Source organism: Aricia agestis, chromosome 10 (genome assembly GCF_905147365.1).
Source record: "Aricia agestis chromosome 10, ilAriAges1.1, whole genome shotgun sequence".
NCBI lineage: Eukaryota > Metazoa > Arthropoda > Insecta > Lepidoptera > Lycaenidae > Aricia > Aricia agestis.
In genome coordinates, this window is record NC_056415.1 from 7,120,568 (window position 1) to 7,134,832 (window position 14,265).

The window sequence follows — 14,265 nt, forward strand, 5'->3', positions numbered from 1 at the left end:
TACATAAATTATATTAAAACGGCGAAGCAAAAATTGCGAATAGAGATAGAAATCTTTTTTGCGTTTGGTTACATTTTGATCCCAATTTTGGCGGAAATAACTTACTCCTTCTATCCTAGCCTCAACGGAAATACAATTGAAGCTTTAAAGATATTTTTGTATTTATTATTTATTCAATCCTAAATATTAAATTATTTGGGTGCAGCCATTCTAAATACCGTTTACCGAAGGTTCCGGGGGAGACTCCGGAATGAAGCGCGCTTCACGTCGCCGTTAATTCGTGATAATGTGTAGTTGTTAAGTTTATATAATTTTTATGTATGTTAGTCATTAAGGTATATATTGTATGGGCCTACGTAGCCTGATTTAAATAAATAAATAAAAAATAATAAATCCGATTTGAAAAATTCTTTCAGTGTTAGATAGCCCATTTATTGAGGAAGGCTATAGGCTATATTTTTTCACGCTAATACTAATAGGAGCGAAGAAATAGAGGAAAGTGTGGAAAAAACGGGGGGAAATCATTTAAAAGGGCTTATTGAACGCGTTAATCTCAGGAACTACTGGTCTGATTTGAAAAATCCTTTCAGTGTTAGATAGCCTATTTATTGAGGAAGGTTATAGGCTATATTTAATCGCGCTTAGACTTATAGGAGCGAAGAAATAGAGGAAAGTGTAAAAAAAAAAACGGGAAAAATTATTTGAAATGGCTTATTTGAACGCGATAATCTCAGGAACTACTGGTCTAATTTGAAAAATTATTTCAGTGTTAGAAATCCCATTTATTGAGAAAGGCTAACAGCTATATTTTATTGCGCTAAAACTAATGAGAGCGAAGAAATAAAGGAAAATGTGGAAAAAATGGGAGAAATTATTTGAAAGGGCTTATTTGAACGCGCTAATCTCAGGAACTACTAGTCCGATTTGGAAAATTCTTTCAGTGTTAGATAGCCCATTTATTAAGGAAGGCTATAGGCTATATTTTATCACGCTAAAACTAATAAGAGCGAAGATATAGAGGAAAATGTGGAATAAACGGGGGAAATTATTTGAAAGGGCTTATCTCACGAACTACTGGAGCAATTTTTCTGTTATTTGGCACATATAAGAAGTAGACCACGTGAAGGATCATAGGCTATTTTTTGTGGACTAATTTGTCTGTGAAATATCTAATTTACGCGGAACGTTATATTTCGCGTGGTCACGACATCACGCGTAAACGGCTGGACCCATTTTGCTGAAATTTGGTATAAGTAAAGATACTTTCGAATCCCGAAAAAGAACATAGGATACATTTTGTTCCGGAAAAATGTACGGTTACTGCACAATATACTTTTATGATTTGTGCGTAAACTATTCAATCTATTTTGATGCAATTTGGTATGGAGATACTTTGAGTCTCGGGAAAGGATAAGGAATGCTAATTTTGTCCCGGAAAATGTACGGTTCCCGCACAAAGAACTTTTATGATTATCGCCTAAACTATTCAATCTATTTTGATGAAATTTGATATGGCAATACTTTCAGTCTCGGGAAAGGACAAGGGATACTTTTTATCCCGGAAAATATAGGGTTCCCGCACAATAAACTTTTTAAATGATTCTTGCCTAAACTATTTAATCTATTTTGATGAAATTTGGCATGGAGATTGGAAATACTACTTAATTTGAATCTGGGACAAGGAATGTTTTTTGTTCCGGAAAAATCCCCACACAATATACTTTTTTGCGTATGCGATTTGCGCGTAAACGACTCAATCGATGTACGAGAACAACTATAAACTAAGGTCCACGCGGACGAAGTCGCGGGCAACAGCTAGTATAATTATATAAATACAAGAATTGCTCGTTTAAAGATATAAGACTAAATGTCTCTGAAAGCGACCGCACGCCTACGGCCTAAGTGATAATATTTTTTGTAATTCGTATTGTAATTTAATAATTATTAAGACTTATACTAAACCATATTAAGGCGACGCCTTGATAATTTGGCTGTAGCGATATCGATTTTCCTCAGCAATGACTAAAGCTAAGAAATTAAAGTTCATTGTCAGTATTCATCATGTCCTTGTCTTTGAATTACCCATAGCATAACACGATTGGTCAACTTTTATAACACAGAATAATCAATCAAAAAGACGTCTGTAAAAAAAGGGATTCCTATTTTGCCAACAGAGGAGAGTGATATAAGGTTCAAGCATACACTTTAAATTGCCCATAGCTTATATAAAATGTATTTATGGTTTTTATATTACGCGACAAAAACCATTTTGTCGCATACGCCCTTTCCATTTTTTGCTGTTCCATTGCTTGTTTTCTATGAGAAGCCGGGCCGGCCTCTTTTAGAAAACAAGTAATCTTTAGATTACTTGTTTTCTAAAAGAGAACATATCCAACACGGTTTTTTACTTTAACGCGGCGTCACCTTAACCCGACAAAATAGATCGGTGTTATAACTTTGACGACGTGTCTGTCTGTGGCATCGTGTGTTTTTTTATGATCAAGAGTTTTTTAGACATTTTTTATTATCGTGAACTCGTTCATTATTGGAAAATTTCGGCATTTTGATAAATTCTTTAATTTATACTTATTTAACTTTTTACCCTGATCATACGTCTTGATGTTAATCACTTTATACTAAGATTTATTAAAACATTGCCCTAGGAATTCGCTCGAATAGGTTTGCTCTAATTTGTTTTTTGTCGATAATTGAGCTAAATAATAAGCGTTTGGCATTGTGAAACTATAAAAATACCCGCGATGTCATTGGACTTGGCACCATTCGTATACGACATCTATATATACGTATATCTTGGACATGCTGATGGCCTAGCAATATACTAGCAGTATACAGTAATTATCGCCTAAAATAAATGGCAAAGTGCGAGTGATGTCACATCTCCCGAATGCTTGCACTAGATTAGTAAAGTTATTGTTTTCTTCCGTGGTTGTCTATTCAAAAGGTCTTACGCCCGCGCTCAGTAATTTAATGACTAGTTTGACAACGTGTCGATTTAATTATTGATTAAATTAGGCCATCAAATAATTTTATTGTTATAATTTCCCTCTCTAACTAATTAAAACATCATAGCTACCTTTAGTTGAGGTAAAGCATTCAGTCATGTCCTACAGTGTATACGACAGCCATGGCAGAAATGACAAACCTATAAGATTCGACATTGATAAGCTATGAATTATAATATCATAGCACGCGTATATATTATCAATAATTGCCGTCGAAATGTTTGTCTACTTTTGTCTTAATATATACGAGTACAATTCGCTTTAACGAGTTGACAATGAATGCGTTAACTAGTTAAATATTATATTGTTAGATAAAATATTGATATAAAAAACTGGAGTTAAACTACGGTGTTTGCCTGTGTCTCTATTAAACTCTATTTCATAGCATTCCTACAGGAATTGTTGGCTTTCACTAAGATATATGACTTAATTTTGTGTAAGGTCAAACTAGACATGGTTAAACGATATTCTTATATTATGATAATACATTTAGATACACAGTAGCAAAAAATATCAATAATTCTTTTGAAGTTTCAATAAACATTTAAATATTTTTTTATACAATACTCTTGCACAACTATTTCATTTATTTATAATCGGTTTGTTTTTAAGAAACATAATATAGTATTTAAATCCCAGATAATTATATAATAGGAGCAGAGTCGTGCATAATTAATGGCCCTGCGTAATTCGGGGATAAGTAGGTTGAGAAGTTTATAAATATTTAAATTGTTCAAGAATTGTTTGCGAATGTTGGCTCCGTGGAAACTTGAAAATGTCCTCACTGCGAGCCAAATTCAAGCGTGAACTGTTATTTAAATATACTTTCATGCTTGTAACCAGTAACAGCGAAGTTTAAAACTAGGTTTTTAAAATTCTTAATTGCTATGCTGTATTTTTGTAACATGAAAACGTAGTTTTATTTGTATATTATGTTTGTACATTTAAAATGGGATTGCTATACAAAAAGAAAGGTAAATAGTTCATGTTATTAAAATCATTAAGAAAAAATATATCTAAGGTGACTTCTTTTCAAAACTTATAGACATATTTCAAAGCTTACGTTTTATAAATATAAAATTAACCCAGAGTGTTTTGGTTTTTGGTTAGAATTTCTTATAAAAATAACTTAACCTAAAAAGTAGGTAGATTGAAAAAACTTACCAAGTAATGGTCCTTAAGGTAACACACTAAGCACTAAAACACATTTATAAACTAGTTCACGTAGAACAAACAAAGTTACCACTTTAGTTTTAACACTAAGTCCACTACACTCTACGAAGCTTTGGTCGGGCTTATCGCTACGAAGGAGGAGTAAAACAATGTCCAAAAATGTTTGTAAACGTTTACAAAGGTATAGGGTATCTCAAAGGTAGGTAGAAAATTTCAGTCGTTTCTTATGTGTATAATTTCGGTGTAATTTTCCTGTCGGATACATTTTGATAAAAATTCGAAACTTATAATTTGGTCGAGAGGGTTAGGGTCATTTCGTATACGGGTTAGGGAGCTAGGTTCTAAGTTCGGGTTTCGTTCGTAGTCCGAATGGGCGCGGTAGTGGGCGCCGAACGGTGCGCTTCGGCCGACCGACGAGAAGGGACTGAGCCAAGCCCGAGCCAACCCTCGTATGCACTTCACCTCAATCGACATAATCTACATATTTTAATCTTTTGCACCTGGATTTTTGTATATTTCACGTCATTTGGGGATTTATGCCCTTTTCGATTATTTTTGGTTACCTATATGTAGTAACGATAATGTTGGCATAAGCTGTAAATTAAAGCGTTCAAACTTTTTTTGGGTTCTATGCGCAAAAATTAATGTAAGATTGAAATCCAAATATTTAATATAAATTATGTAATATTATACTTTTAATGTACAACAACATTAATTTATGAACATAATATTGCTAACAACAATTTTAATGTCTATTAAAATACTTCCGTAAAACTCACACTTGATCAGTATATTTAATGGATCTACTATTATTATAAAACTTAAATAATATTATTGCACGATCATCCTAATGATACGAAAAATTAATATTACGTTCTTTTAAGGTAACATCTATATTATGATATTTTTATTACAAATATTGCTCTAATCCTTATGAATGAAAAACAGAAATAATAAACTATAATCTATAATGTGCTTTCAAGTTAATAATAAACCACCAAAAGAACTCAATGGCTTATGAAATAACGTTTTCCTTTGTGATAATTAATTATTAATGGAGCATCAAGAGCTCGCCATAAATATGCGATGCACTTTTCCACTTTAATGCAGCAGGTTTCATAATAATTATAATTAATTTATTATAATATTATTATGTTTCGAGGTAATTTTATAATGGACGCCCCGTTAGTCTGGCCCCGTGCTAAGTACGCGGTACCTGAAAGACTTGCGATACTATAGATACACATATTTAAGATTTTTATTATATTACTAGCTGTCCCGGAAAACGTTGTTTTGCCATCTAAATCATTACGCCCAGGGATATTTTATAAAAAAAAAACATTATTGATTTCGCCCATATTATATTTTATTGAAGTGACTAAATAAGTATTTAAATATTTTTATTAGAATCAGGCGTCACTTTGCGGTAATCCATAGCATCACTCATTTACTTAAAGGTAGAGGTTTATTTCGCAAAATATTGCTAAAAATAATACCAAACTAAATTCTTAATAAGTATGTCGTCACCATGGCAACGTCCATCGCTATCCCGTCGCACAAAAAATGGTCGCCGTCGGTCTCGAGTTGTAATAATTTACTATTATTTATTCAACAAATGAACTTATCAATATAAAAAGTACCCAGTAGCCGATTCTCAGACCTACTAAATATACATGTAAAATTTGTTAAAAATCAGTAAAGCCGTTTTGGAGGACGTACGGTAACTAACATTGTGACACGAGAATTTTATATATAAGATGATTCACATAATATTTTAATGCACATCTATGACCCAGGAACGTTGAAAACTTTTTGTTCCGTCGGTGGAGTTGTAACCCCCGGCTTGAATGATGACCACGCTCTCAACCACTGAGCCACAGAGGTCGTGTAGTTCTGAAATAAAACCGCAGCTCCGCAACCGTGGCGGGCGTGGACGAAAAGGCCGTGAGTTCTTAGCCTTAGGGCCTGTATCACCACTTCCTGATAAAGTGCCAAAAGGGATCCACAACTTATTTGACAGATTCTCCATACTCTTTCTGTCAAGTTAAGTGGTGGATAGCCTATCCGGCATTTATCAGGAAGTGGTGAAATAGGCCCTTAATGTTGCATAGTGAAGCTGTACTAGAGTTTTCGTGACTTTTAACCGACTTCCAAAAAGGAGGAGGTTTTATGTTCGGCTGTGGATATATTTTTTTACTAACTAGATGACCCAGTGATCATCGTATCACTATTCACTTCTCTCCTAATATAAACCTTCCCTGGGCTATCGCAAATATTTCAATACTGAAATTAGCCAAATCGGTTTAGCCGTTCTCAAGTTTTAGCGAGAGTAACAAAATTTAAAATACATTTTTATTTATACCAATAATAAAAGTACCTAAGTATGTAAGATTAATGTTTTAAAGGTATCTACTAATATTTTATTCAAATATAAAATTTAAAATCAATGAAATCCATAATGTATGAATGGACAATTTTCCTAAAAATACTGCGAATTCGTTGAGTCCATTTAAAATCATGTAATGGAAATTCTATATGAAAAAATATATTTAAAAAAAACAGAATATAGGTCTCTAACATTTTCAGAGAAAATTTTATTCCATTACTGGTCATGGGCCATGGCTTTGTTTTTCCATTATGTCCCTAAATTTTTTTATAACCTGAACACACTTTGTAAAATACTTAGGTTACTTATTTTTAATAATAAGAGGGTTGATGATTAGCTGATATTATTATATCAGCGTATAGACCAGAGCTGAGAACTTGAAATTTCTCACACGTATTTTCCTTATTTAGTTGACATCCATTAAGAAAGGATTTCACAAAATTCAACTCATAATAGGGGATCAAATGTGACGTATTCGATTCCCTATTTAATACTCTTATTATACTAATCCGCACAAAAGCTGGTCACAAAATAAGCGCTGATGCGTTAAAAATTACATACATACAATAATTATACTATTAACAAAAATAAATGATCAATGAACAAAAACAGCGTGAAAATATGACGTGGCGCCTGAATTTTCATTCAATAATGTTTATTATTTCAATTGTTTGTGCTGGGACTGTTGTAGAATAAAGCTTTAACTGATTTGTCATACTATTTTCAAACACAATATGGTCCTAACAAGATACCCTAATATTTTCTATTGGTAGCCAAGTAGATGCTGTATACACTGATTTTACGAAGGCCTTTGATAAAGTAAATCATCACCTACTTTGTCGTAAATTAGCATCTCATGGTATTCATGGGAACCTGTATAGATGGATATGCTCTTATCTAAAGAATAGGAATCAACTGGTAGCGTTGAAGGGTTTCATTTCCTCACCAGCCAATGTTACATCGGGAGTACCCCAAGGTTCCCACCTGGGGCCTCTATTATTCGTGATTTTTATAAACGATTTAATACTAGAACTGTCTTGTAATTGTCTATTGTACGCAGATGACCTTAAGATTTTCAACTTGATAGCTAAAAATGAAGATTGCTTGGCCCTTCAGCGAGACATTGACGAAATATCAGATTGGTGTAAAGCAAATCGTATGTACTTGAACGTTGGTAAGTGCTCTGTTATCTCATTCACTCAAAAACGTAATAAAATTAACTGGATATATAGAATTGATGGTCTAGCGCTTACCCGCGTTCAAGTTGTTAAAGATTTGGGTGTGTATTTTGACGAGAAACTTTCCTTTCGTATTCATTATGAACACATTATACGCAAAGCAAACCAAATTCAAGGATTTGTCTTAAGGACAACTAAAGATTTCAAAAAACCTAACAATACTCTATATCTATTCTCCACTCTCGTTAGGACTACGAGTATCTTAGAGTACGGGAGCCCCGTATGGTCTCAAAATTATAAAGTTCACGTAGAGGACATTGAGCGTGTACAAAGGAAATTTGTCAAGGTTCTTTTCTACTGTTATAACCCCGGACGTTCCAATTTAAATTATCATGATAGGCTAGTTAATCTCAAAATACAGACTCTTGAGAATAGGCGCATCTTTGCTGATCTTCTTTACTTCTATAAAATTATACATAATTTATTAGATTCTCCTAACTTACTCTCGCATATTAACTTCAATATAAAATTTAGTGCTCGTAGAGCAAATAACATAAACCTGTTTGCCTTGCAAGTCTACAAAAATAATATATCCTATTTCAACCCTTTAACACGCATGGCTCGCCAATACAATAATTATTCAAACCAAATAAAAATTTTGACATTTTTGATAAGCTACAATCGTATATAAAAATTGTTAAAGACATCCTCCATATCACATTAGAAGGTTCCAAATAATCTATTTTTAGTGTTCACCTTTTTTTTTATATAGATCGGTAAATTATTATGTATTAGTTACTGAGCAAATGTTATTATTTGCAATGTATTTTTTAATAGTGTGCACATATGTTACCTTACAATCCAGGTCATAAACGGTAAGTTGCACGAAACATCAACATAATAAATAATTACGACATTGCCCTTATTAAAAACGTAATTCTATTAATCGTTTGTCCGTCTGCTCTAAATTAAATAAGGTAGAAAATTACTATTAATTCTCCCATTGTCTTATATAATAGGTTGTACTCCTGGCATATTTTGTGAAAAGCTTTTCAGCTGAAAGAAAATTTTGTTATATTCTAATGGGGATTTTTCGCGACATGAAATTTTAAAATACACTTGGGTTAAATTGGATTACAATGTGTCCCCAGAAACGAAAAGAGCGTGTGCTCCAGGAGACAATTAAAGTGAATAGTATACTTTGCTCGTTTTATGAAGTTGGATAAAAGTGTTATAAGGATTCCTTCTTCTTATCATCAACAAAGCAATTATGTTACCGGGAACTGGAAAAACGCAAGATTTAATTTTACTGACTTTAAAGAGGAGGCGGTTATATCCTACATTATGTAATTCTGACAATAATTACCTGTCTATTATTGTCTTTGAATGTTGCATCAAATAGTTAAATCAAGGTACAGTTCAGGAATCATAAAACAATGACTCAACCAAAATCTTGATATATAACGTCAATTATATCTTTAAACGAGCAATTCTTGTATGTAATATATAATTGGGATCTCGGAATCGTCTCCAACGATTTTATGAAATTTAGTATATAGGGGGTTTCGGGGACAATAAATCGATCTAGCTAGGAATCATTTTTAGAAAATGTCATTTTATTCGTGTTTTATCGAATACTTACCGAGCAAAGCTCGGTCAAATAGCTAGTTATGAATTAACAGACAATAGACTATACTCCTCTCGGGCTAACTTGTCGCTAGCGGTCATTGACTTCCTGTCAATAACTTGTCATTTTCCATATAAACCGCGATTGACAATGAAGTGTCAGATATTGTTTATCGTGGCTTTATATGGAAAATGACAAGTTTTTGACAGGGAGTCAATGACCGCTAGCGACAAGTTAGCCCGAGTGGAGTATAGTTAATTCTTTATAACGCCCCGTTCTTAAAACATCACATAATCGAAGATGAGTGACATCCATGGCCTCACTAGAGAGCGCTTATCTTTCTTTTGATGTTCACTCCTACGTCAAATCTTTGCCCTCTTTATTATAAAGACGAGCTGTTTGAGAAAAATTAATTATCTAACACACTCGCTCGGTTGAGATTTACCGACTTATTCTTTTTTACAGACGAGAAAAAAGAGCTATCTTCTTTGTTATATAACCCTAACATCAAAACATAGAAAAAAAGAACTACCTTTGCTATAAAAGTAGGGGTAAATGAGCAAACGGATCGTCCAAAGGAAAGTAATTACCGTGCCGCATTCATACTGGTCATTCTCAACATCGGAGGAAGCAAGGTTTTACAAGGTTTAACTCATAAGTCATAACTGAAAATAAAGCAGACTGATTTGTCAAAAATGTTTGTGACTTGACATAACGCATTGCAATAAAAGGGTCCATTCACGGCAGGACTGCACGGCAGTCCTGCAGTGAATGGGCCTCACTGATTGGTTCACACTCGGTGCTTCCGGCCGACAACACCGAGTGTGAACCAATCAGTGAGGCCCATTCAATGCAGGACTGCCGTGCAGTCCTGCCGTGAATGGGCCCTTTAACAGCCATACACGTGATGCGTAGTGAAGTCCCATACAATTTTGACGTCGTGTAAGGGTCAATTCAGACCGCAACGCGACGCATAGATGCGTTTCTAAATTTGTACTGAATTGACAGAATAAATTTCAGTTGCGTGCGTCTTGCAAATCTGTCAAATGCATACAAATTTCGTTTAATTAATGAATTACGTTTGCTTAATGAATACTAGCGAATGCATTTTGACTAAGCGCTGTGATATTATGTTCAATGTCGAATACGTATTTAGTATACTACATTTTAATAATGTTGATAGGAAGGCGATGTTGTTTACTATTTTATGACATACAAATGATAGGCTGATGTCCTCGGAAAAGCAACACATCCGGTAGTTTACAACATAATATTATTATGTGCAGACAGCGTACACGTTCAATGTACATAAAAATTCATACAAATTATGGATATTAAAATGTGTAATATTAGTTTATATTTTATTAATATTAAATACGGAATATAATTAATTAATTAATACTGATTATAGTTGGGGAGGGGAAGACGGGATTTCGGGACAAGCTCGAGCGTGTCAGATTAAGCTTGTATAATGTATAGGCTTCCAACATGTGTTTAGTTATCATGGTATAGAAATCAGATTTCTCACGTGGTGGGTTAAAAATATTTTTTTTAATATTGAAATGTCATCGGATCTGTCAGATTAAGATAGGTGATGTTTAGTATACCCCAAAGAAGCTTCCATATAAAGCACTGATGATTCAAAGGTTAGATAAGCCTGTTGGGACATTTTAAAATATAAAAAAAATAAAGCTTCAAATTTACTAAATAAGCTTCACAGATATTTTATTTTGCACTAAATCAAATTATTTAGTCCTTGTTGTCTAAAATATATATTTTGTAATTTACCTAAAACAGCAATTTTCTGAATATATTTTCTTTTTCAAAACATTAAAATGGCTGCAGTTTCTGAACCCACCGCTAAAATAAAAAACGCTCTTGTATCAGCTTTACCTAATGTAAAAAACCTACTAGGTCTCCATGACGCTCGAGTGACTACACAAATAGCACCCTCCCCTCCCCTACTTACATTCCTGCTCGTAACTTCTAAGCTTCAAAATCTGTTAGGAAAGCTTATTACAAACTACATAACATAACATTCATTACAGAAATCTTTATCACCTGGATGTAATTTTTTCGTGATAATAACTATCTGAATACCCATTTTATTATCTAAGTTTTAATGGGTTTTGATACAAAAAATCTCAATCGGTTCAGCAGTTTAAGTTGAAACCGGTAGAAAGACATACATAATTTCGGATTTACTCCATAATTGTCTCTAAATATCTGTAGTTTTTATCAAAAAAAATATTCCCACACTTCACCTACATTTGCAAAACTTGTAGGACTCTAGTTAAAAAGTTAAACGTTCGTCTTAGATATAATGTTGTATCTCGATTTTCGGTATTTATTTGCGAAACCAAGAGAGCATTAAATAGCTCTGAAAACTGTAAACACGGAGTATAGACATGTCATAATTCTTAACGATGTGAACCAGGATTTACATTCGATGGAGAAGGCATTTTTATTTTATTTGTTGACTAAAAGTGTTAAAAGAAATAGCTCAAGGATGTTTTAGTGAGTAATTGTCAACACAGTATAGTGGATACAATTATCACCCAAAAGATGATAGTTTGCTTTGTTGCGACGCTACTTCATATTTTGATATTTAACCTTGTAGCAAGGCGAAAGGCGAAATTTCGGAAGATGTTCTAGAAAATACTGCAGCTGCAACAGAAGTTCATAGTGACTTAAAGATTACCAGCATACTTGTATATCATCAAGTTTTGTGGGTATTCAATTGGTAAATATTGTCAGATATTTTCAATCAGAGAATTTCAATCGAATTTTGACGAAAGAACTTTCCATAATAATAATAATAATCGTCTACATTTAGACGAGGTGGAAGGACGGGAAAAAATTTGCCACTTGCCAGTCTATTAATAAAATACAATAACGTCGTAACGTAAGAGCCAAGAGAAGAATAGGCGAAATTCCGTTATTGTTATTTTCACTTACAATAAAAAAGTTGTGCAATACTTTCTGTATTAACTTGCTCTAAATTTTATTTTAGACTTTTTTATCAATATCTAGAACAGTGTTGAATACTTTATTAACAATCCGTCGATCTGTAGTAAGTTGTATTTTTATAAGTTTACTCGCAAGTCGCAACATAACATTTATCTCATATCGCATAGGATAGGGTTCAATTTTGAATAACTATATACATAATGCAGCACCGCGTGTTTTTAACAAACTCTAAAATAAATAATAAATAAAATAAAATATCTTTTTATTCAAAGTGGGTATCATGATACACATTTTGAAAGTCGAACGAAGAAACTACGTTGCCTACCACCGGTTCGGGAACTACCCCGCCGAGAAGAACCGGCGTAAGAAACTCGCACGGGGCCATCTTTTGCAAAAAAAAAATGGAAAATTACAATGTTATGGCTTACAGCTATGTAACAAAATTAAAAGAAAAGTAACCTGCATGGAGCCACCCTATTCCCAAGGTGTGCTGTCCTCAAAGAAATCATTGACTTTATAATACGCTTTAGCACACAAACGTTCTTTAACTGCTTTTTTAAATTTGTTTAAAGGTAGATTTTGAACATTTTCTGGGATTTTATTGTATAGGCGTATACATTGGCCTTTAAAGGATTTAAAAAACATGAAGTTCTATATATTTTGATGAGTGGCAGTGGTTATTTTGTTACGTAAAGTGGCGTAACGGAAAATTTAGATACAGACTAACCACAATAATATTATTATATATTAAATGCTAGTCGTGCCCACATAATAAACATTATGTTGGGCTTTAAGAAGATTATATTTTTGCACAATGACGTATTATTTCCGATAAAAATACTCAGGAATTGTCGGCTGATGGATCGACCGGATGGCGCGCTGTGGTCTACAGCTAAGATGTTTTAGCCGAACATGTGACGTGTCGTGACGTAGACTGACGACAAATCGCTATTTCCAGCCCAACTAAATATATTTTAGCGATTACCATCTTACGGATATGAGAATAAAATGTAAAGAAAAACGTTTAAGAATCGCACTTAAAACGTTAGAAATACTTTATTTTTTTATTTTAAATTAGTAATCGTATGTAATTAAAATAGATTAGTAGTTGAAATGTAATTAAAATTTGTTATTATATAACAATTTTTATAGCAATATTAACGACGAAAAGGTAGGTGTAGATACTTAAAATCTTACATAGTACTAGATTTTAGAACTTGTAAGATTTAGAATGTATTAGGTAGTTCTGTGAATGCTCGGTACTATTTTATATATATTTTTGATTGTCTATTATTTTGATGTTCAGGACTATTAAGGAAATGCTAAATCTTATTAAAACTCAATACGTAAAAATTATTCAATTAGATTCCATCGTCTCTTTCAACCCATATTGTATTCCTACCATTCTACGTATACTTATAAATAATATGCGTAATGCGCATATCACCTGTCACATATAATTTACATCGAGAAATAAACGTAAGAATTTAGTTGCCAGCTGGCTTAGTATAAAAACGTTCCAATATATTACACCGTGTCACAAACAATCAAACTATCTACGCATGAATCATTCAAAAGATAGTGTAGCTACTTAATGCAAATAAATATGCAACATAATAATATTACAATATTGTAACTAGTAGTCAGGGGAGCCCTAGAACATTTTTTTTAATTAATATCAAGCGAATTATTTGTGAGTAGCTTCATTTTGATAAGACGAACAACATTGTTATCTGCAAAAAATCTTGAAAGTGGTAGCTAACAGAGATAGAAAGGATTTCATACTTTGATTTGATGGTCCTAAAATATTATGGATTTTTCTATTTCAAGGATAATGTTACTCTTAAATTATTTAACTTTTAACCTACCAATATACCAAAAATCAGCTGGTTAGGGTTCCGTTTTAGT

The 14,265-nt window shown here is 33.1% G+C and overlaps 1 protein-coding gene across 2 annotated transcripts in view; it reads right to left on the reverse strand.

The window, feature by feature from the left end:
* LOC121731058 overlaps window positions 1-4,630 on the reverse strand; it is a 273,136-nt gene extending 268,506 nt beyond the window's left edge. The window contains exon 1 of one of the 2 annotated variants that reach the window (XM_042120377.1): window positions 4,188-4,630. The gene's annotated coding sequence lies outside the window, so the exon portion shown is untranslated. The remainder of the gene's footprint in view (window positions 1-4,187) is intronic. The other variant, XM_042120376.1, reaches the window with a different exon arrangement.
* Between the last annotated feature and the right edge of the window lie 9,635 nt (window positions 4,631-14,265).